The following is a 24,150-nucleotide window of genomic DNA, read 5'->3' as shown; positions in this document are numbered from 1 at the left end:
ACATCATATAATATTTACTTACAAATGTTATAAAATAAATTACTACATTGTGCATTGTTTTGAGAAATATATGGGGCTTAGAGGTTTTAAAGTCAAAGTTATTTTGTGTTCTGCATGCTATGAAAAGGGATATTTCAGAGTCTAAGAGCCTACTTTAACAACAACAAAAAAATAAATTCTTAAATGATGATGCTGTTTTTTATGGACTCTTGGAAGGAATGTTATGATATGCTTGTAACTCTTTCTAAAGCAAACATGAGGCAGTTGGTATCTAAAATAAAAAGTTGAGAGTTAAGGAACATGCTTTTTTTCTAACCCACTAAATCTAAGATTTCAAGAAGTATAAAAATCTCATGTACAACATATAACTGTGCTTCATCCAAGCAAAAAATGCCCCTGAACCTTTCTAGTATAGATGCCCTTTGTATCTAATTTGGGAAGAAGAGGAGAGAAAGATCAGCTTAAGGATCAGCACATGGACAGAATAGATTGGTTTTTATATCCTGATCACAAAATATTTTTTGCCTCTGCAAAGTTAATTTTTATAAAAATAATAGTTTTAATGGCATATTTTTATTTTGTAACAATTTTATGTGATTATCAAATACATTGCTTTTGAATGTTATTGAACTAGTTGTAAGTCAGGAAAATGAAGTAGCTTATTATAGTTTTCTATTCTAAATATATAGCATCATGCAAACTAAAATGGAACTTGCCTAATTACATGCTATCACTTTATCATATACACACAAAAATTTACAACATTGTGTTAATTTCAGGTATACAGAATGGTGATTTGGTACTTTTGCAGCTTATACTTCATTATAAATTATTACAAGATAGTGGCTATAATCCCCTGTGTTATACAACATACTCTTGTTTCTCGTCTGCTTTATACATAGTAGCTTCTTAAACCCATATCCTTAATTTTCCTGTCTCTACTTCTCTCTCCACTTTGGTAATCACAACTTTTCTATACCTATTTCTGTTTTGCATATACATTCATTTATAATATTTTTTATATTCCACATATAAATGGCATTATAGAGTATTTGTTTTTATCTGACTTTTTTCACTGTAAGCATAACTTCTCTAGGTCCATCTGCTACTGCTAAGTCACTTCAGTCGTGTCCGACTCTGTGCGACCCCATAGACAGTAGCCTACCAGGCTCCCCTGTCCCTGGGATTCTCCAGGCAAGAACACTGGAGTGGATTGCCATTTCCTTCTCCAGTGCATGAAAGTGAAAGGGAAGTTGCTCAGTCAGGTCCGACTCTTTGCGACCCCATGGACTGCAGCCTACCAGGCTCCTCCGCCCATGGGATTTTCCAGGCAAGAGTACTGGAGTGGGGTACCATTGCCTTCTCCGTAGGTCCATCTATATTGGGATAGCAGTGCTATTTACAGTAGCCAAGACATGGAAGCAGCCCAAGTGACCATCAACAAACTATTGAGTTAAAGATGTGGTATATTTACACATATAAAATGGAATGTTATTCAGCAATAAAAAATAATGAAATACTGTCATTTGCAACAGTATAGGTCCATATAGATGCAACCATACTGTTGCAAATGACAATATTTCATTTTTTTTTATTGCTGAATAACATTCCGTTTTATATGTATAAATATACCACATCTTTAACTCAATAGTTTGTTGATGGTCACTTGGGCTGCTTCCATGTCTTGGCTACTGTAAATAGCACTGCTATCCCCATGGTGGTGCATGTGTCTTTTTTGAATTATTGTTTCCATTTTTTTCCAGATATACTCTCAGAGGTGAGATTACCAGATTATACAGCAGTTATCTTTTTATTTTTTAAAGTAATTCCCATACTGTTTTTCATAGTGGTTGCACCAGTCTACTTTTCCGTAGTGTATGAGGATTCCCCTTTCTCTACCTTCTCTTCAATATCTGTTATTTGCAGACTTTTAGATGATAGTCATTCTGACAAAAGTGAAGTGATAGATCTTCAAACTGTTTTGAGTTTATTTTCTTTTATATGATATGAAGGAATGTTCTAATTTAATTGTTTAATATGTGGCTGCCCAGCACCAGTTGGTGAAGAGGCTGTCTTTTCTCCATTGTATATTCTTACCTTTTTGTCATAGATTTATTGACCGTATTTTTATGGATTTATTTCTTTTTTCTCTGTTCTGTTCCATTGACTGAACTATCGGTTTTTGTGACAATATCATCCTCTTTGATTATTGTGGCTTTGTATTATAGTCTGAAGTCTGGGATAGTTATATCTCCAGCTTTGTTATATATTTCTCAAGATCTCTTTAGCAATTTGGAGTAATTTTTTATGATTCCTCATAACTTTAGGACTATTTGTTCTAGTTCTGTAAAAAATGTCATGAATATTTTGATAAAGATTATATTTAATCTCAGATTATATTATGACTCTCTTAGCAATATTAATTCTTCCAATCTAAGACCAAAGAATAGCTTTCCATTTCATTGACTCATCTTCAGTTTCTTTCATGAATGCTTTACAATTTTCAGTGCATAGGTCTTTCATCTTCTTGATTAAATATATTTCTAGATGGTTTATTTATTTTATATGTGATTTGAAAGGGGATTTTCTTTTTCCTTTCCTTATCTCCTTACAAGTGTATAGAAACACAACAGATTTTTGTATGCTGATCTTGTACCCTTTTATTCTGCTAAATTCATTTGTTCTTAGTTTTTGAGTGAAGACTTTAGGGTTCATGGCATAAAATATTTTTATCTGCAAGGAGTGACAATTTTACCTCTTCCCTTCCAATTTGGATAACTTTTATTTTCTTTGTCTGATTGATGACCTAGGACTTTCAATATGGTGTTAAATAGAAGCAGTGGGAGTGGGCGCCCTTGACTTGTTCTTGAATATGGCAGGAAGGTTTTAACTTTGTCGCTGTTGAGTATTATGCTGACTGTGAATTTGTCATGTGTGTGCTGTGTTCAATGGCTTAGTCATGTCCAGTTCTTTGTGATCTCATGGACTTTAGCCCACCAGGCTCCTCTGTCCATGGAGGAGTAGTATTTGATTTGCTAATATTTTGCTGAGGATATTTTCATCAAGGATATTGGCCTGCTAATTTAATATTTCTACAATGCATTATTAGTGAAGGAAGTACTTCCAACTTTGTGTTCTTAAGACAATCATTAACTTATTACAGTTGTGGTCTGATATTTTCTTTATCCTCAAAACAGTGTATGCTTTTCCGAGAGAACAGCAGTTGCAAAATTTGACAATTTAATTTAAACATAATGTAAAAATAATCTGATGAACAGCAAATTACTGTCTCTGTGTTTGGGGCAAAAAAACTTGATAAGGATATAATAGTTTATTAAACACAATAAGATAATAATTTGTTTATGGAAATACATTAGACAACATTTTAAAAAACACGTTAAAAATCAGAATTTTAATACGAATGAAATAAAGATTCAGTTGTAATTATTTTTCACCATAAACACCAGTTCAGTTCCTTTGCTTAGTTGTATCTGACTCTGCAACCCCGTGGACTGCAGCACAACAGGCCTCTCTGTCCATTGCAAACTCTCAGAGTTTACTCACACTCATGTCCATTGAGTTGGTGATGCCATACAACTATCTCATCCTCTGCCATCCCCTTCTCTTCCTGCCTTCAATCATTCTCAGCATCAGGGTCTTTTCAAATGAGTCAATTCTTTGCATCAGGTAGACAAAGTATTAGTTTCAGCTTCAACATCAGTCATTCCAATGAATATTCAGGACTCATTTCCTTTAGGATAGAATGGTTTGATCTCCTTTCAGTCCAAGGGACTCAAGAGTCTTCTCCAACACCACAGTTCAAAAGTATCAATTCTTCAGTGATCGGGTTTCTTTACAGTCCAACTCTCACATCCATACATGACCACTGGAGAAACCATAGCCTTGACCAGATGGACCTTTGTTGGCAAAGTAATGTCTCTGCTTTTAATATGCTGTCTAGGTTGGTCATAACTTTTCTCCCAAGGAGTAAGTATATTTTATTTCTGCACTCACCATCTGCAGTGATTTTGGAGCCCCCCAAAATAAAGTATGTCACCATTTCCACTGTTTCCCCATCTATTTGCCATGAAGTGATGGGACTGGATGCCATGATCTTAGTTTTCTGAATGTTGTGCTTCATGCCAACTCTTTCACTCTCCTCTTTCACTTTCATCAAGAGGCTCTTGAGTTCTTCACTTTCTGCCATAAGGGTGTTGTCATCTGCATATCCGAGGTTATTGATATTTCTCCCAGTGATCTGGATTCCAGCTTGTGCCTCATCCAACCCAGCATTTCTTATGATGTACTCTGGATAGAAGTTAAATAAGCACGGTAACAATATACAGCTTTGAGGTATTCTTTTCCAGATTTAGATCTAGTCTGTTGTTCCATGTCCAATTCTAACTGTTGCTTCCTGACCTGCATACAGATTTCTCAAGAGGCAGGTCAGGTGATCTGGTATTTCCATCTCTTTAAGAATTTCCAGAGTTTATTGTGGTCCACACAGTCAAAGGCTTTGGCATTGTCAATAAAGCAGATGTTTTTCTGGAACTCTCTGGCTTTTTAAATGATCCAGTGGATGTTGCCAATTTGATCTCTGGTTCCTCTGCCTTTTCTAAAACCAGCTTGAATATCTGGAAGTTCACAGTTCACGTATTGCTGAAGCCTGGCTTGGAGAATATTGAGCATTACTCTACTAGCGTGTGAGAAGAGTGTAATTCTGTGGTAGTTTGAGCATTCTTTGGAATTACCATAAACATCATATACTTCCAATTTGTATAATAACAATACAAATGAAATACAATAGTTTTTGGTACTTAAACCCTGACTTAACAGGAACATATTTATAAACAAAGTAATACAACATTGTATATAATGAGTATAATACCAGTTTTAGAGAAACTTCTATATCTGCTTGGAGTAGTCAGGGAAGAAAAAGTAGAAGGGAAAGATAACTTTTTGATAGTCTATATGTTATATTTTCTTGCAATGTATAATCACTACTATCAATGTTGTACATTACTCATTGATTCCTTATCATATGCTTATTTTATTTTAAATATATACTTTTTAAAGATTGATCACTAGGATATAGGATCACATAGTTCACCAGGATCTATGTTAGAAGTCAGTGACATGAATATAAGGTTTTGATTCAGCTTTTAATAATGTCAAATAACTTTGATGGGATTATAAAATTAATAAAATGATAACTATTTGCTAAATATGATAGAATGAGATTAGAAATAGTGTAGGATAACACAATTTTTAACAAGAATCAAATCTGAAGTAGGCTGACAACTGTGTATATCCCCTTTCCAAAACACTTTACCCCCAGAAAAGGGATATTTAACTTTGATTCTCATAAACAAACCGAATTTCTGCCAAAGAGGTTTATGTAAGATGTTATAATAGAGAAATGAGCATGTTCAAAGTCAAACTGTTCATTAATGTAGAGGTTACCAAAATACACCACTTGGGTTTGCTGTTGAGGGAAAGTATTTGGTGGACAACCACAGTTCCTGCATTCTGAATCCATCAACACATTCTTGCTGAGGATGCATGTCCCACACACAGCTCTCAACCAATTACTAAGAACGGCAGGCCATATCTACTGGGTATGAAAATCCTCTATCATGAGACTTTGGATCAAATATATATGCAGATGTTCCAGGCAAAATCTCCCTAGAACTACATTGCAGTATGAGACCCTTTGCCTAAGCTCTTTACTGCCCTTTCCACAGACTGCAGTGCATTCCTGCAGCTCTCTTACACTTTCTGAATGCCTTCTTTATTATTTTTTTTCCTGTCACATGTATTTCCCCAATATATTACTTTCACTTTCCCTCCTATTTTGGTATCTGTTTTTCAGATGATCTGAACTAACTAGAATATTCTGGGGACATATGAGCAACACAATCTGTACACAGTATCATGCTCTGCACCAAGTAAAGATGATTAAGGTATCCTTGAATATTTAGTAAATATGTTTGAGATTGAACAAAGGTCTGGCTAAAGACTGAAAATGATCATGATTCTTCCTGGTGTAGATTAAAATTTATTGATTCACCAAAATGAGTCAAAATGTTAGTATGTTGTTATTATTCTAATAAAACACCAGTAGTTAATGTTTGTACCTAACCTGTGATCTCTCTGATATCTGCAGAAACATGACTGGGAATAAAATTGCAGTTTGATAGGGATTTTGCATTTTTTAGGGGCTTTCCTGGTAGCTCGGATGGTAAAGCATCTGCCTACAATGTGGGAGACCTGGGTTCGATCCCTGGGTTGAAAGATCCCCTGGAGAAGGAAATGACAATCCATTCCAGTATTCTTGCCTGGAAAATCCCATGGACCGAGGAGCCTGGTAGGCTACAGTCCATGGGGTCGCAAAGAGTCAGACACGACTAAGCGACTTCACTTTCATTTTTCACTTTGCATTCTTCAAGTCTTTGAAAGTGGGACTAAACTCATCCAGTTCACCCAGTTTGGGCATTGTTTCTAAGCCACTGTCTTGGCTATGTTGACTGACAGTTTCATGGGTTTTTACTTAGCCTTTTCTTTCATAATGTCTCTACTATCAGGGACCAAAGTAAGTTTTTTAGCTTCCATGTGTATCTCTTGCAAGTATGCACTCAGAGAACAAAGAAATGCCACAGAATAGTCTTCATCCATTATATCAGTTATGAGAAAGAATTGGACTTTGGAGATTTGATGAGCTCTCATTTCTGCCTTGTCCTGACCATAAACCATGCACATATGTGAAACTAGAGAAAATCTTAGTGACAGATATCCAGGTGCTTTCAGTATAAAACCTTTGGCTTGTGCAAAAATACAAATGATAACATGTTAATCTGTTAAGGTATAAAGAAGTGTCAGCTACACAGGTGTCACCAACAAGGATAACTATAATCTTCCAAATTTTTACAAATATCCTTTATATGACTATCCAGTATATCCACTGTGATTTAGAGTTGTGTTTTTAATATCTATCTGTATGCCAAAGACACCAAGTTAATCACTTTTAAATGACTCATAGTATTGTATGCTAAATGTCCATGACATTTTGTACATATGTTTCTTCATGCCAGACATTGCAATTGCTTCTAACTAATTGGAAAAACAATCACTGAAAACAGACCACTCTAATTCAAGTCCTACTACAGACTTGTATAATTTTTCCTACTAATAACTATTTTCAGGACAGCAATGGAGAAACAAAAATAGAGCACAAACTTATGGACATGAGGGGAGGGTAGACGGGAGAGGGTGAGATGTATGGAGAAAGCAACGTGGAAATTTGCAATACAGTATGTAAATAGATAGCAAGGGGGAATTTTCTGTATGACTCAGGAAACTCAAACTGGGGCTCTGTGACAATTTAGAAGAATGGGGTGGGAAGGGAGATGGGAAAGAGGCTTGGGAGGGAGGGAAGATAGGTGTACCTATGGCTGATTCTTGTTGATGTTTGACAGAAAACAACAAAATTCTGTAAAGCAATTATCACTCAATTAAAAAAATAAAGTGGCCCAAAAAGAAGAAAATTAAAAAAAAAATACTGGATCACAGACAAGTACTCACTTCTTACTATCATATTTCATTCAAGGATAATTGGATTAGTTTACACTTCAACAGAGTGCTGTTAGCCATATTTTACTTTTGATTTCTTTTTAAATATTAAAGTAATTCATTGCTTTTAAATTTGTCTATATCTGTTTATTAAGTTTATTTCCTTTTACATGATTGCTTTTAGGCTTTCACTTTGAAAAATTGTCAGTCCTATCCTTTGCATATTATTTCCTTTTCTTCTACCTTTTTCTTGTGACTTGACTATTTTATTGCATATTCTATTGACTATTTTCACATATTAGAGTATAACAATACTTAGTTTACTGACTGTTAATCTGCACAAAACTCAAACTTACCCCTGAACTGTACATGATTGGGACAGACCAAACTAATATGATGCAGTGTTTGATAATGTGATGGTTAAACATGGCCACAGTCTCAGGCTAAATCCTGTTGGACCATATGTAGGAGAAAGCCAAGGGAAAATAGACACATTTTTAAACACTGAACTGATCTAGAATCATTTCTCACAGAAGATGATGAACTTCCAGTGTGAATGTGACCAGGTTTTTTTCTGTTCTAAAATAATATGTACCCAAAGGACTATAACAAATCCTGCAGTCTGCATAATATCTAAAACGTTTAGAAAACAATTTCACATAACATATGAAGCATGAGAAAAATGCCACAATTTCTCAAAGGACAAAAAAGCAGAAATCGATCTTGATACTATAAAAATAATGGAATTATCAGACAAATATAGTAAAATGCATATTAACTGTGAACCATGAAATGAAGGTAAACACATTTGAAAGGAATTGAAAGACATATGTATTAAATTAATATAAGCCAAATAATAAGCCAAATGGAAACTTAATAGCTAAAATATAAAATCTGAAATTAAAAAAAAAGAATAGTCAATGGTATAGTAGCATAATGGAAGTTATAAAGACTGAATTAAATTGAAGGTGGAGGGGGTGGTCCTAAGATGGCAGAGGAATAGGACAGGGAGACCACTTACTCCCCCACAAATTCATCAAAAGAACATTTAAACACTGAGTAAATTCCACAAAACAACTTTTGAAAGCTGGCAGAGGACATCAGACATCCAGAAAAGCAGCCCATTGTCTTCGAAAGGAGGTAGGAAAAAATATAAAAGACAAGAAAAGAGACAAAAGAGGTAGGGAAGGAGCTCTGTCCCAGGAAGGGAGTCTTAAAAAGAGATAAGTTTCCAAATACCAGGAAACACTCTCACTGCCGAGTCTGTGGCAAGCCTTGGAAGCACAGAGGGCAACATAACAGGGAGGGAAAAAATAATAATAATAATAATTAAAACCCACAGATTAAGAGCCCAATGGTAACTCCCCCAGCAGAGAAGCAGCACAGATGCCTACATCTGCCACCAGCTAGAGGGGCTAGGCAGGGAGGCGCGAGCTGCATTGCTTAGAATAAGGATCTGGCCTGAATGCCCTGAGGGCAATCTGAGAAAGCTAATTTGGGCCAGTAAACCAGACTGTGGGATAGCTACCACGCGAAGAACCCTAAGACACCACCAGGCCTGTGCACAGAGCAAAGGATTGAACAGAACTAGCCGGCTGCAGACCATCCCCCTCAGGTGACAGGCAGCCAGAGTTGGAAGGGGACAATTGCAGCCCCAGAGAGACATTATCTACCAAACTGCAAGCAGGTTTCTTTGCTAACAAAGACTTTTTTGGGGTTCTGGACAGTCAACATCTGCCTGAGAAGGTGCGCTTGTTGTACATCCAGAAAACCAAGCTGCAGGGATGGGGGAGGTCAAAAGTCTTAGTGCCCATGCTTGCCAAACACCTCATCACCTGCTGCTCAGACCTGGGAAGGGCACAAAACGCAGGCCCAACTGAGTCTGCACCTCTAAGAACTACCCAAGTGCCTAAACCTGAGTGACTTAGACCTGGGAGGTGCATGCAGCCCAGGGCTGTCCTCGGATGGTTCCTGGCAGAGCAACCTAGAGCTTGAGAAGTGTGGGCAGGGAGGATACATGCGCCATGAGTCGGGGCAGGCCCAGTGTGGCTGAGGCACTGCAAGCACATGCCAGTGTTATTTGTTTGCAGTGTCCCTCCCTCCCTACAGCGTGACTGAACAAGTGAGCCTAAAAAAAGTGTCCACCACCGTCCCCTTTGTGTCAGGGTGGAAATCAGACACTGAAGAGACCAGCAAACAGAGAAGCTAAAACAGAGGGAACCGCCTGGGAAGTGACAGGTGCAGTAGATTAAAACCCTGTCATTAGTACCAACTACATAGGAAGGGGCCTATAGATCTTGAGAAATATAAGCCGGACCAAGGAATTATCTGAAAATGAACTGACCCCACAATACCCACAACACCACCAGAAAAAGTCCTAGATATATTTTTACTATTTTTATGATCATTCTTTTTTATTTTTTTTAAATTTTAAGTCCTCTATTACCCATTTAATTTTCACTTTTATAACTTTGCAAAAAAAAGACCCTATTTTTAAAAGCAAACTTCATATATATATATATATATATATATAATTTTTGTGACTTTTTTTCTCCCTTTTTTTTCCTTCTTTTTTTTTAATATTGTATTTTTGAAATTCCAAACTCTAGGTTTTTAATCTTTGCTTTTTGGTATTTGTTACAAATTTTGTACCTTTAAGAACCCAATCTTCAGTACCCATTTTTACTTGGGAGCATGATTACTGGCTTGACTGCTTTCTCCCTGCTTTGGACTCTCTTTTTTCTCCACCAGGTCGCCTGTGTCTCCTCCCTACCTCCTCTCTTCTCTACCCAACTCTGTGAATCTCTGTGTGTTCCAGATGGTGGAGAACACTTAGGGAACTGATCACTGGCTGGATCTGTCTCTCTCCTTTTGATTCCCCCCTTTTATCCTCCTGGCCACCTCTGTCTCCTTCTTCCCTTTTCTCTTCTCTGTATAACTCCATGAACATCTCTGAGTGGTCCAGTTGTGGAGTGCACATAAGGAAGTGATTACTGGCTAGCTTGCTCTCACCTCTATTGATTCCACCTCATCTCATTCGGGTCACTTCTAACTCCCACTTCCCTCTTCTCTTCTCCATGTAACTCTGTGACTCTCTCTGGGTGTCCCTCACTGTGGAGAAACTTTTCATCTTTAACCTAGATGTTTCATCAAAGGTGCTGTATAGAAGGAAAAGTCTTGAGACTACTGTAAAAATAAGACTGAAAACCAGAAGCAGGAGGCTTAAGTCCAAACCTGAGAACACCAGAGAACGCCTGACTCCAAGGAACATTAATTGACGAGCTCATCAAACGCCTCCATACGTACACTGAAATCAAGCACCACCCAAGGGCCAACAAGTTCCAGAGCAAGACGTACCACCCAAATTCTCCAGCAACAGAGAAATACAGCCCTGAGCTCCAATATACAGGCTGCCCAAAGTTACTCCAAACCCATTGACATCTCATAATTCATTACTGTGCACATCATTGCACTCTAGAGAGAAGAAATCCAGCTCCACCCACCAGAACTCCGACACAAACTTCCCTAACCAAGAAACCTTGACAAGCCACCTGTACAACCCCACCCACAGTGAAGAAACTCCACAATAAACAGAACTCCATAAACTGCCAGAATACAGAAAGGGTACCACAAAGTCAGCAATATAAACAAGATGAAGAGACAGAGGAATATCCAGCAGGTAAAGGAACAAGATAAATGCCCATCAAACCAAATAAAAGAGGAAGAGATAGGGACTCTACTTGATAAAGAATTTCAAATAATGATAGTGAAAATGATCCAAAACCTTGAAATCAAAATGGAATCACAGATAAATAGCCTGGAGCCAAGGATTGAGAAGATGTAAGAAATGTTTAACAAGGACCTAGAAGAAATAAAAAAGAGTCAATATATAATGAATAACGCAATAAATGAGATCAGAAACACTCTGGAGGCAACAAATAGTAGAATAACGGAGGCAGAAGATAGGATTAGTGAAATAGAAGATAGAATGGTAGAAATAAACGAATCAGAGAGGAAAAAAGAAAAATGAATCAAAAGAAATGAGGACAATCTCAGAGACCTCCAGGACAGTGTTAAGTGCCCCAACATTTGAATCATAGGAGTCCCAGAAGAAGAAGACAAAAAGAAAGACAATGAGCAAATACTTGAGGAGATAATAGTTGAAAACTTTCCTAAAATGGGGAAGGAAATAATCACCCAAGTCCAAGAAACCCAGGGTCCCAAGTGGGATAAACCCAAGGCGTAACACCCCAAGACACATATTAATCAAATTAACAAAGATCAAACACAAAGAACAAATACAAAAAGCAGCAAGGGAAAAACAACAAATAACACACAAGGGGATTCCAATAAGGATAACAGCTGACCTTTCAATAGAAATTCTTCAGGCCAGGAGGGAATGGCAAGACATACTTAAAGTGATGAAAGAAAATAACCTACAGCCCAGATTACTGTACCCAGCAAGTATCTCACTCAAATATGAAGGAGAAATCAAAAGCTTTACAGACAAGCAAAAGCAGAGAATTCAGCACCACCAAACCTGCTCTCCAACAAATACTAAAAGATATTTTCTAGACAGGAAACACAAAAAGGGTGTGCAAACTTGAACCCAAAACAATGAAGTAAATGGCAACGGGGTCATACTTATCAATAATTACCTTAAAAGTAAATGGGTTGAATGCCCCAATCAAAAACAAAGACTGCCTGAATGGATACAAAAACAAGACCCCTCTATATGCTGCTTACAAGAGATCCATCTCAAAACAGTGGACACATACAGACTGCAAGTGAAGGGCTGGAAAAAGATATTCCATGCAAATAGAGACCAAAAAAAAGCAGGAGTAGCAATACTCATATGAGATAAAAGAGACTTTAAAACAAAAGCTGTGAAAAGAGACAAAGATGGACACTACATAATGATCAAAGGATCAATCCAAGAATATATATGCACCCAACATAGGAGCACCACAATATGTAAGACAAATACCAACAAGTATGAAAGGGGAAATTAACAATAACACAATATTAGTGGGAGACTTTAATACCCCCACTCACATGTATGGATAGATCAAGTAAACAGAAAATTAACAAGGAAACACAAACTTTAAATGGTATAATAGAATAATTAGACCTAATTGATATCTATAGGACATTTCACCCCAAAACAATGAATTTCACCCTTCTCTCAAGTGCTCACGGAACCTTCTTCATGATAGATCACATCCTGGGCCATAAATTTAGCCTTGGTAAATTCAAAAAAATTGAAATGATTCCAAGCATCTTTTCTGACCACAATGCAGTAAGATTAGATCTCAATTACAGGAGAAAAACTATTAAAAATTCCAAAATATGGAGGCTGAACAACATGCTGCTGATTTACCAACAAATCACAGAAGAAATCAAAAAAGAACTCAAAATATGCATAGAAATGAGTGAAAATGAAAACACAACAACTCAAAACCTTTGGGACGCTGTAAAAGCAGTGCTAAGGGGAAAGTTCATAGCAATACAGGCATACCTCAAGAAACAAGAACAAAGTCAAATAACTGTACAACAAAAGCAACTAGAAAAGGAAGAAATGAAGAACCCCAGGGTTAGTAGAAGGAAACAAACCTTAAAAATAAGGGCAGAAATAAATGCAAAAGAAACAATAGAGACCATAGCAAAAATCAACAAAGCCAAAAGCTGGTTCTTTGAAAGGATAAATAAAATTGACAAACCATTAGCCAGACTCACCAAGAAACAAAGGGAGAAAAATCAAATCAATAAAATTAGAAATGAAAATGGAGAGATCACAACAGACAACACAGAAATACAAAGGATCATAAGAGACTACTATCAGCAATTATATGCCAGTAAAATGGACAATGTGCAAGAAATGGACAAATTCTTAGAAAAGTACAATTTTCCAAAGCTGAACCAGGAAGAAATAGGAAATCTTAGCAGACCCATCACAAGCATGGAAATTAAAACTGTAATCAGAAATCTTCCAGCAAACAAACGCCTAGGTCCAGAAGGCTTCACAGCTGAATTCTACCAAAAATTTAGAGAAGAGCTAACACCTATCCTACTGAAATTCTTCCAGGAAATTGCAGAGGAAGGTAAACTTCAAACTCATTCTATGAGGCCAACATCACCCTAATATCAAAACCTGAGAAAGATGCCACAAATAAAGAAAACTACAGGTCAATATCACTGATAAACATAGATGCAAAAATCCTTAACAAAATTCTAGCAATCAGAATCCAACAACACATTAAAATATCCTACACCATGATCAAGTGGTCTTTATCCCGGGGATGCAAAGATTCTTCAATATCTGCAAATGAATCTATGTAATACATCACATTAACAAATTGAAAAATAAAAAGCCATATGATTATCCCAATAGATGCAGAGAAAGCCTTTGACAAAATTCAACATTCATTTATGATAAAAGCTCTCCAGAAAGCAGGAATAGAAGGAACATACCTCAACATAATAAAAGCTATATATGACAAACCCACAGCAAACATTATCCTCAATGGTGAAAAAATTGAAAGCACAAGCATTTCCCCTAAAGTCAGAAACAAGACAAAGGTGCCCACTTTCACCACTACTATTCAGCATAGTTTTGGAAGTTTTGGCCACAGCAATCAGAGCAGAAAAAGAAGTAAAAGGAATCCAAATTGGAAAAGAAGAAGTAAAACTCTCACTGTTTGCAGATGACATGATCCTCTACATAGAAAACCCACCCGAAAATTACTGGAGCTAATCAATAAATATAGTAAAGTTGCAGGATATAAAATCAACACACAGAAATCCCTTGCATTCCTATACACTAATAATGAGAAAAAGAGAAATTAAGGAAACAATTACATTCACCATAGCAATGAAAAGAATAAAATACTTAGGAATATATCTACCTAAAGAAACTAAAGACCTGTATATAGAAAACTATAAAACACTGGTGAAAGAAATCAAAGAAGACACTAATAGATGGAGAAATATACCATGCTCATGGATCAGAAGAATCAATATAGTGAAAATAAGTATACTGCCCAAAGTAATCTATAGATTCAATCCAATCCCTATCAAGCTACCAACGGTACTTTTCACAGAGCTAGAACAAACAATTTCACAATTTGTATGGAAATACAAAAACCTCGAATAGCCAAAGCAATCTTGAGAAAGAAGAATGGAACTGGAGGAATCAACCTGCCTGACTTCAGGCTATACTACGAAGCCACAGTCCTCAAGACAGTATCGTACTGGCAAAAAGACAGAAATATAGATCAATGGAACAAAATAGAAAGCCCATATATAAATCCACACACCTATGGATGACTTATCATTGACAAAGGACACAATAATATATGATGGATTAAAGACAATCTCTTTAACAAGTGGTGCTGGGAAAACTGGTCAACCACTTGTAAAAGTATGAAACTAGAACGTTTTCTAACACAATACAAAAAATCAACTCAAAATGGATTAAAGATCTATACATAAGACCAGAGACTATAAAACTCTTAGAGGAGAACATAGGCAAAACAATCTCCAACATAAATCACAGCAGGATCCTCTATGATCTACCTCCCAGAATTCTGGAAATAAAAGCAAAAATAAACAAATGGGACCTAATTAAACTTAAAAGCTTCTGCACAACAATGGAAACTATAAGCAAGGTGAAAAGACAGCCTTTGGAATGGGAGAAAATAACAGCAAATGAAGCAACTGACAAACAACTAATCTCAAAAATATACAAGCAACTCCTGCAGATCAATTCCAGAAAAATAAACGACCCAATAAAAAATGGGCCAGAGAACAAAACAGACATTTCTCCAAAGAAGAGATACAGATGGCTAACAAACACATGAAAAGATGCTCAACATCACTTGTCAGAGAAATGCAAATCAAAACCACAATGAGGTACCATTTCAAGCTAGTCAGAATGGCTGCTATCCAAAAGTCTACAAGCAATAAATGCTGGAGAGGATGTGGAGCAAAGGGAACCCTCTTACATTGTTGGTGGAAATGCAAACTAGTAAAGCTACTATGGAGAACAGTGTGCACATTCCTTAAGACAGGAAAAAAGACACAGATGTGTATAACGGACTTTTGGACTCAGAGGGAGAGGGAGAGGGTGGGATGATTTGGGAGAATGGCATTCTAACATGTATACTATCATGTAAGAATTGAATCACCTGTCTATATCTGACGCAGGATACAGCATGCTTGGGGCTCGTGCATGGGGATGACCCAGAGAGATGTTATGGGGAGGGAGGTGGGAGGGGGGTTCATGTTTGGGAACGCATGTAAGAATTAAAGATTTTAAAATTAAAAAAAAATTAAAAAAAAGAAAGAAAAAAAAATAAATTTCATTCTATATAAAAAAAAAGAAATTTAGGAAAAAAAAATTGCAAATAGAACTACCTTGTGACCCAGCAATCCTATTGCTGGGCATACACACAGAGAAAACCAGAATTGAAAGAGATGCGTATACCCCAGTGTTCATCGCAGCACTGTTTATAATAGCCAGGACAGGGAGGCAACCTAGATGTCCATCAGCAGATGAATGGAAGAAAGCAGTGGTACATATACACAATGGAGTATTACTCAGCCATTAAAAAGAACACATTTGAATCGGTTCTAATGAGGTGGATGAAACTGAAGCTTATTATGCAGAGTGAAGTAAGCCAGAAAGAAAAACACCAATACAGTATACTAACACATATATATGGAATTTAGAAAGATGGTAATGATAACCCTGTATGCGAGACAGCAAAAGAGACACAGATGTATAGAATAGTCTTTTGGACTCTGTGGGAAATGGAGAGGGTGGGATGATTTGGGAGAATGGCTTTGAAACATGTATAATATCATATATGAAACGAATTGCCAGTCCAGGTTCGATGCATGATACTGGATGCTTGGGGCTGGTGCACTGGGATGACCCAAAGGGATGGTATGCGGAGGGAGGAGTGAGGGGGTTTCAGGTGTATACCTGTGGTGGATTCATGTTGATGTATGACAAAACCAATTCAATATTGTAAAGTAATTAACCTCCAATTAATATAAATAAATTTGTATTAAATAAATAAATAAATTGAAGATAGAGCAACAGAAACTGTCCAATCTGAAGTATAAACAAATAAAAAAATAGAAACAAGTTATATGAAGTTCTGATATAAAAATTTATTTATGTCACTAGAATCTCAAATGAAGAAGATAATGAGATTTGTTCAGAAAAAAGTACTTTTTTTAAAATTCAGCATAAGACATAACTGTACATACTGTATTTATAGAAAAAGCTCAGTGAACCTCCAATAGGATAACCTAAAACTACAACTAGAGAAACCCTGATGAAATTGCTGAACCCAAAATACAAAGAAAATAATTTGAAAGCATCAAGAGTAAGACACTAGAGCAAAACAAGACATACAAGGGAATAATGAAATATCACTGGATTTCTCAATAGAAATCATGGAAGGCAAAGACAATGTGACAACGTAGATATAATTCTGAAAAAAAAAAAGAACTGTTAAACCTAAGTTTAATCTCTTTTAAGTTATTTTTAAAGATTGAGGATGAAATATATTCTCAAATGGCTGAAAACTATGGGTAAATTTTGCCCATGGACCTGCTGTAGGAGGACATGAAATGTTACAGGTAGAAGGTAAATGATACAAGAAAGAAACTTGGATCAAAATGAAGAGAGAGTAACAAAATGTAAATATCCAGGCATGTATAAAAGGTTACTTCTTTAATCTTAAGTTCTAAAAATGTATCTATTATGACAAGTAAGACTCTTTGTGACCCATAGACTATAGCCCACCAGGCTCCTCTGTCCATGGAATTTTCCAGGCAAGAATAGTGGAGTGGGTTGTCATTTCCTTCTCCAGGGGGTCAAACCCAGGTTTCTCACACTGCAGGCAGACTCTTTACCATCTGATACATCAGGTATATATTATGACATGTATATGTATACATAAATATATATTAACATAAAATACATTGAATATGGCATATGGAATTGTGACAATAGAAGTTCTATTTATAGAGATAAGAGCCTGGAAAATCTAGTTCCATAATGTTATTCATTATCTGCTATATAAACTGTCTTTCAAAATATAGTATCCAAAACCATCCTTTCCAGTTATACAGTGGCAAAACAATGCATTCATATTTATATTTTTATAATTCAACTTTCATTCTAATGTTGTCTAAATGATGAAAAAATCAGGAATTTTTTGAAACAATTTTAAAAATTATTTTAAATATGGACATTATTGAGATAGTGAAGTTTAAGAAATGTATGGATATGAGATATGAATGAGCAATTTTATATTGTGAGTCTGATTATAATTTGGGGATATTTACTTGGCTCAGGCATATAATGAGATTAGTAAGTAACACAGGTCACTTTTGTTTGTTTGTTTGTTTCTAAATTAGTCACGCCTGTACATATACACAACAAGAAATATAACAAAGCTTGCATATTTGTTGGAGGATTTTTATTTTAGTCAGTAATTGTTAGACTCTTCACAGAAAGACTGATAAAGCCAGAGTGGGAGAGGAAGAGGGAGAGAAGATAAAAACCCCTTCCAGTTGATTAGATTTTATGCAATTAATCATTTCTGCACTTTGAATATGGAATGGTCATAATATCTTTATCTTTAAAATTCCTATTTGTTACAAGTTGCTGTGAAACCAGAGACAGTGTTACTCAGGTAGACTGTTTTGTAGGGTAAAGCAACTATAATCCACTAATGTGATTTTTTAGAAATTCATTTAGTGATTTTGACATTGCAAACACAAAATGTAACATTAAAAAGTCAGTTGGCCTTTGGCAAATTTGATGGTTGTTTGTTCAGAATATCAAAGCAATGCCAGTCAAAAACAATTTATGATGAGAAAAAAAAATGGTGAAAAAAATAATTGAAGAAAATAAACAACAAATAAGTAACTGAGGTATACTATTCTTTTTTTTTTTTTTTTAATCTTCTTCTGTTTCTATTCCAGTTTTTGGTTCTGTGAAACCAACCCATATGAAATCCATTCACTTTCAATGAATTAAATTGTCCATATTATTCATGAAAACAGAGAGTATAGATTCAATTATACTTTGTGCTGGATTTCCTCTTCATGGAGACAGTGACATTTTTTTTCCTTTCAATTAAGTTAACATGTTCTCTGATGCCAAGTACACTTTTGTATTCACTTTTGTAAATAGCTTAAAGAACATTTGGATACTATATATTTCTATAATGTCATAATAATTAGGTTTAATGTATTATAGAGTGTGAGTATTTGAAGTTAATGGCATTTTAATGTTCTTTATATTCTCACTGTGGGCCTCAATTACAGGAATTTTTACCCCCTGGGACCACTAAGAACCCCCAATTTCAATCTTTGAATGTCCCTTAAACTCTGGCAATAGAATACAGAGCATTTAGAAATTGTGCTCCTAAGAATGCTCACCTTTCTTCTCATGTGGAGAGCACATTATTATATCTATCATTTTTGAATATACAGACATATTGTTTTAAAAAATGACCAGAATGCAGCAAAGCATCAGATTCATTGTTGTCTCTTTTTTTTCTTTTACCTTTATATTCGGTATCAAAAGAAAAGTTAGTGGAAATAGAAATAGCAATAAAGAATTATTTAGAGATGGACCCTATAGTTGAGTCATATAAGTACTTTCAGTATAACCTAGAAATATTATGTATATATATATGATTATTTAACGTGATACAGAGAAGGCAAGGAAATTCCAGGAAAATATCTATATCTGACTACTTTGACTTTTGACTGTGTGGATCACAACAAACTGTGGAAAACTCTCAAAGAGATAGGAAATCTGTCTCTTGAGAAACCTGTATACAGGACAAAAAGCAACAGTTAGAACTGGACATGGAAAACTTACTTATTCAAAATTGGAAAAAGAGTATGTCACCCTGCTTAACCCACTCCAGTATTCTTGCTTGAAAAATCCCATGGACAGTGCAGCCTTGTGGGTACAGTCTATGGATTGCAAAGGGTCGGACACAACTGAGTGACTAACATACACACATGCAGAGTATATCTTGTGAGATGTTGGGCTGGATTAATAAAAAACTGGAATCAAGATTGCTGGGAGAAATACCAACAATCTTAGTTATGCAGATGATACCCCTTTAATAAAGAGCCTCTTGATGAGGGTGAAAGAGGAGAGTGAAAACGCTGGCTTAAAACTCAACATTCAAAAAAACTAAGATTATGGCATTTGGCCCATCACTTCATGGCAAATAGAAAGAGAAAAAGGGGAAACAGTGACAGATATTATTTTCCTGGGCTCCAAAATCACTGCATACTCTGACTTCAACTATGAAATTAAAAAAAAAAAAAAAAAAGTTTGTTCCTTGGAGAGTTATGACAAACCTAGACAGCACATTAAAAAGCACAGACATCACTTTGCCAACAAAGGTCTGTATAATCAAAGCTGTGGTTTTTCCAATGGTCTAGTACGGATGTCAGAATTGGACCATAAAGATGACTGAGGGTGGAAGGTGTGATGCTTTTGAATTGTGGTGCTGGAGAAGCCTCTTGAGAGTCCTGTGGACAGCAAGGAGATCAAACCAGTCCATTTTGAAGGAGATCAGCCCTGGGATTTCTTTGGAAGAAATGATGCCGAAAGTCCAGTACTTTGGCTACCTCATGTGAAGAAAAGACTCTGATGCTGGGACGGATTGGGGGCAGGAGGAGAAGGGGACGACAGATGATGAGATCGCTGGATGGCATCACTGACTCTATGTATGTGAGTCTGAGTGAACTCCGAGAGTTGGTGATGGACAAGGAGGCCTGGCATGCTGCGATTCATGGGGTCACAAAGAGTCGGACACGACTGAGCGACTGAACTGACTGAACTGATATTTTGAATTATGTGCTAATGAATTAAATTTGAGCAATACAATCTTTTTTATAACACAAATATCCAGTGGTTCAGTTCCGTTTATTAATATATTGGAATATTCTGAAAGACACAGAATGCCTATGCAATCTTTTTTCCAGTCACTATTTCAAAGGACCTTAAAATAGCATTAATATACATTCAGAGATAAAATTAAACAACTGATCTCTTAGCTGCTGTAAGTCAGTCAGAAAATTGAAATAATCCAAACAATTGTATCTCTTAGAATTGTCATTTTTTTTATATTTGCTCATAATCTGTTTTCAGCTATACAGAATGTTCAAGAGTTTAGTTTATAGATGTATCTCATTAACTTGTATATTTCAAAACTGAATTCTATCAGTTTTGAAATGTGCCTTTTTGGTAGTTATCTTCATTTTTTGTCAGTTACTTGTATTATATATCATAATTTCTTTATTACAAGTCATATCATTAATATGTCTAAGTAATATTGATGGACAGTACTTTCAATGGAATAGCACACCAAATTTTCTCTATCCAGCGTTCTGAAAGAATTTTAGTCCTATATTTGAAATCTTCTGAAAATAATTTAAGAAGAAATGCCTTTGCTTTTTTGTGTCAGGTGACATTCAAGGCCAATGTCATGAAGCTTTTTGCTCATGGTTTCTTGTAGGAGGTTTAGTTTCAGGGCTTGCATCTAAGTGTGTAATCCATTCTGAGTTGATCTCTATGTAGCATGAAAAGTTAAAAATAAAAAGTAAGATAAATCCAATCTTGTTTACTTATATATCCAGTGTTCTCAACACCATTTGCTGAAGTCTCTATCCTTTCTCAATTTTGTATTCTTGAGGCAAAGTCAATATCAGTTGACCATGGAAATGTGGCTCTATTTCTGGACTTTATTCTGTTCTAATACTCTATGGGTCTGTCTTTATGCCAGTACAATATTCTTTGAATTACCATACTTTTGTAATATATTTTTAAATCAGAAAGTACAGTGCCTTCAGTTTTGCTTTACTTTTACAATATTTTAGGCTTTTTGGGATACCTTTGTGTTTCCATATAAATCTTATGATTTTATTCTATTTTGTAAAGAATGCCCTTGTGATTTTTTAAAGTGAATGTGTTGAATTTGCATATCAAAAATTTCTATACATTGTTGATAGGAACAGTGTAGCCACAATAGAAACTGTATGGAGCTTCCCCAAGAAATTTAAAAGAGAAATGCCATATGATCCAGCGATCTCACTTTTCTGTATTCATCCAAAATAATCAAAATCAAAACAAGGAGATATTTTTATTCCCATGTTTACTGAAACGTTATCCACAATAGCCAGTAGGTGGAAAAAATGTAAATTGTCGTCAATGTAAAAAAGGGGAAATGGTGGTATATATGTACGATGGAATGCTATTTATCCTTAATAAAAGAAAGAATTCTGCAATAAGCAATAATGTGGATATATCCGTAGTACGTTATGCTGTGTTAAATAAGCTAGTCACAAAAGAAAAAATATTGTATTATTCTACTTCTATAGATTACTACAAATAGGCTAACTCATAGAAGCAGAGAGTAGAATGTTGGTAGCCAGGGCCTGGGGTGGGTGAAATGAAGAGCTACTATTCATAAGTTGTAAAGTGCCAGTTATGCAACAAGAATGAACTCTAGAGATTTGCTGCACATATCTATGCCCATAGTTAATAACACTATATCATATGCATAAAATTTTAAGATGGCAAATATCATGTTAACTGTTCTTACTCCAATAAATAAAATTTAAAAAGGAGAGCTACAATAAATCTAATAACCTATCACATAAATTAAAGTTGTCCTCCTTTATGGTATAATTGAGATTGTGGTTCCACTATGAAATATTTCTTAAATCTCAATTTTGTATTCCTGGAACAACCTGTTTTAGAGAGTTTAATTCATTATTATTATTATATGTTTGTTTCTTAAAATATGATATTGAGCAATTCACCATTTTTACATCCTTAGAAAAGTTTTCATAAGAAGCTCATCAGCATCAGCTTGGTTCTGCCACATTTCTTTTACCATATTATTTCCTTCCCAAGTGTTTTTACCACTCTAGTTAGTAGTATTGAATGCTGTTAATATTTTAAAGTTAAACACCAGTGATATTGGCCTGTAGTTTTCTTTTTTTGTGACATCTTTGTCAGGTTTTGGTATTAGGGTGATGGTGGCCTCATAGAATGAGTTTGGAAGTTTACCTTCCTCTGCAATTTCTGGAAGAGTTTGAGGAGGATAGGTGTTAGCTCTTCTCGAAATTTTTGGTAGAATTCAGCTGTGAAGCCGTCTGGACCTGGGCTTTTGTTTGCTGGAAGATTTCTGATTACAGTTTCAATTTCTGTGCTTGTGATGGGTCTGTTAAAGGATTCTTCAATATCCGGAAATCAATCAATGTAATTCACCACATTAACAAATTGAAAAATAAAAACCATATGATTATCTCAATAGATGCAGAGAAGGCCTTTGACAAAATTCAACATCCATTTATGATAAAAACTCTCCAGAAAGCAGGAATAGGAGGAACATACCTCAACATAATAAAAGCTATCTATGACAAACCCACAGCAAACATTATCCTCAATGGTGAAAAACTGAAAGCATTTCCCCTAAAGTCAGGAACAAGACAAGGGTGTCCACTTTCACCGCTACTATTCAACATAGTTCTGGAAGTTTTGGCCACAGCAATCAGAGCAGAAAAACAAATAAAAGGAATCCAAATTGGAAAAGAAGAAGTAAAACTCTCACTGTTTGCAGATGACATGATCCTCTACATGGAAAACCCTAAAGACTCCACCAGAAAATTACTAGAGCTAATCAATGAATATAGTAAAGTTGCAGGATATAAAATCAACACACAGAAATCCCTTGCATTCCTATACACGAATAATGAGAAAATAGAAAAAGAAATGAAGGAAACAATTCCATTCACCATTGCAACGAAAAGAATAAAATACTTAGGAATATATCTACCTAAAGAAACTAAAGACCTATATATAGAAAACTATAAAACACTGATGAAAGAAATCAAAGAGGACACTAATAGATGGAGAAATATACCATGTTCATGGATCGGAAGAATCACTATAGTGAAAATGAGTATACTACCCAAAGCAATTTACAAATTCAATGCAATCCCTATCAAGCTACCAGCCACATTTTTCACAGAACTAGAACAAATAATTTCAAGATTTGTATAGAAATACAAAAAACCTCGAATAGCCAAAGCAATCTTGAGAAAGAAGAATGGAACTGGAGGAATCAACTTGCCTGACTTCAGGCTCTACTACAAAGCCACAGTCATCAAGACAGTATGGTACTGGCACAAAGACAGACATATAGATCAATGGAACAAAATAGAAAGCCCAGAGATAAATCCACACACATATGGACACCTTATCTTTGACAAAGGACGCAAGAATATACAATGGAGTAAAGACAATCTCTTTAACAAGTGGTGCTGGGAAAACTGGTCAACCACTTGTAAAAGAATGAAACTAAATCACTTCCTAACACCGCACACAAAAATAAACTCAAAATGGATTAAAGATCTAAATGTAAGATCAGAAACTATAAAACTCCCAGAGAAGAACATAGGCAAAACACTCTCAGACATAAATCACAGCAGGATCCTCTATGATCCACCTCCCAGAATTCTGGA

Source organism: Ovis aries, chromosome 10 (genome assembly GCF_016772045.2).
Source record: "Ovis aries strain OAR_USU_Benz2616 breed Rambouillet chromosome 10, ARS-UI_Ramb_v3.0, whole genome shotgun sequence".
Classification (NCBI taxonomy): Eukaryota; Metazoa; Chordata; class Mammalia; order Artiodactyla; family Bovidae; genus Ovis; species Ovis aries.
This window is presented reverse-complemented; position numbering follows the sequence as displayed.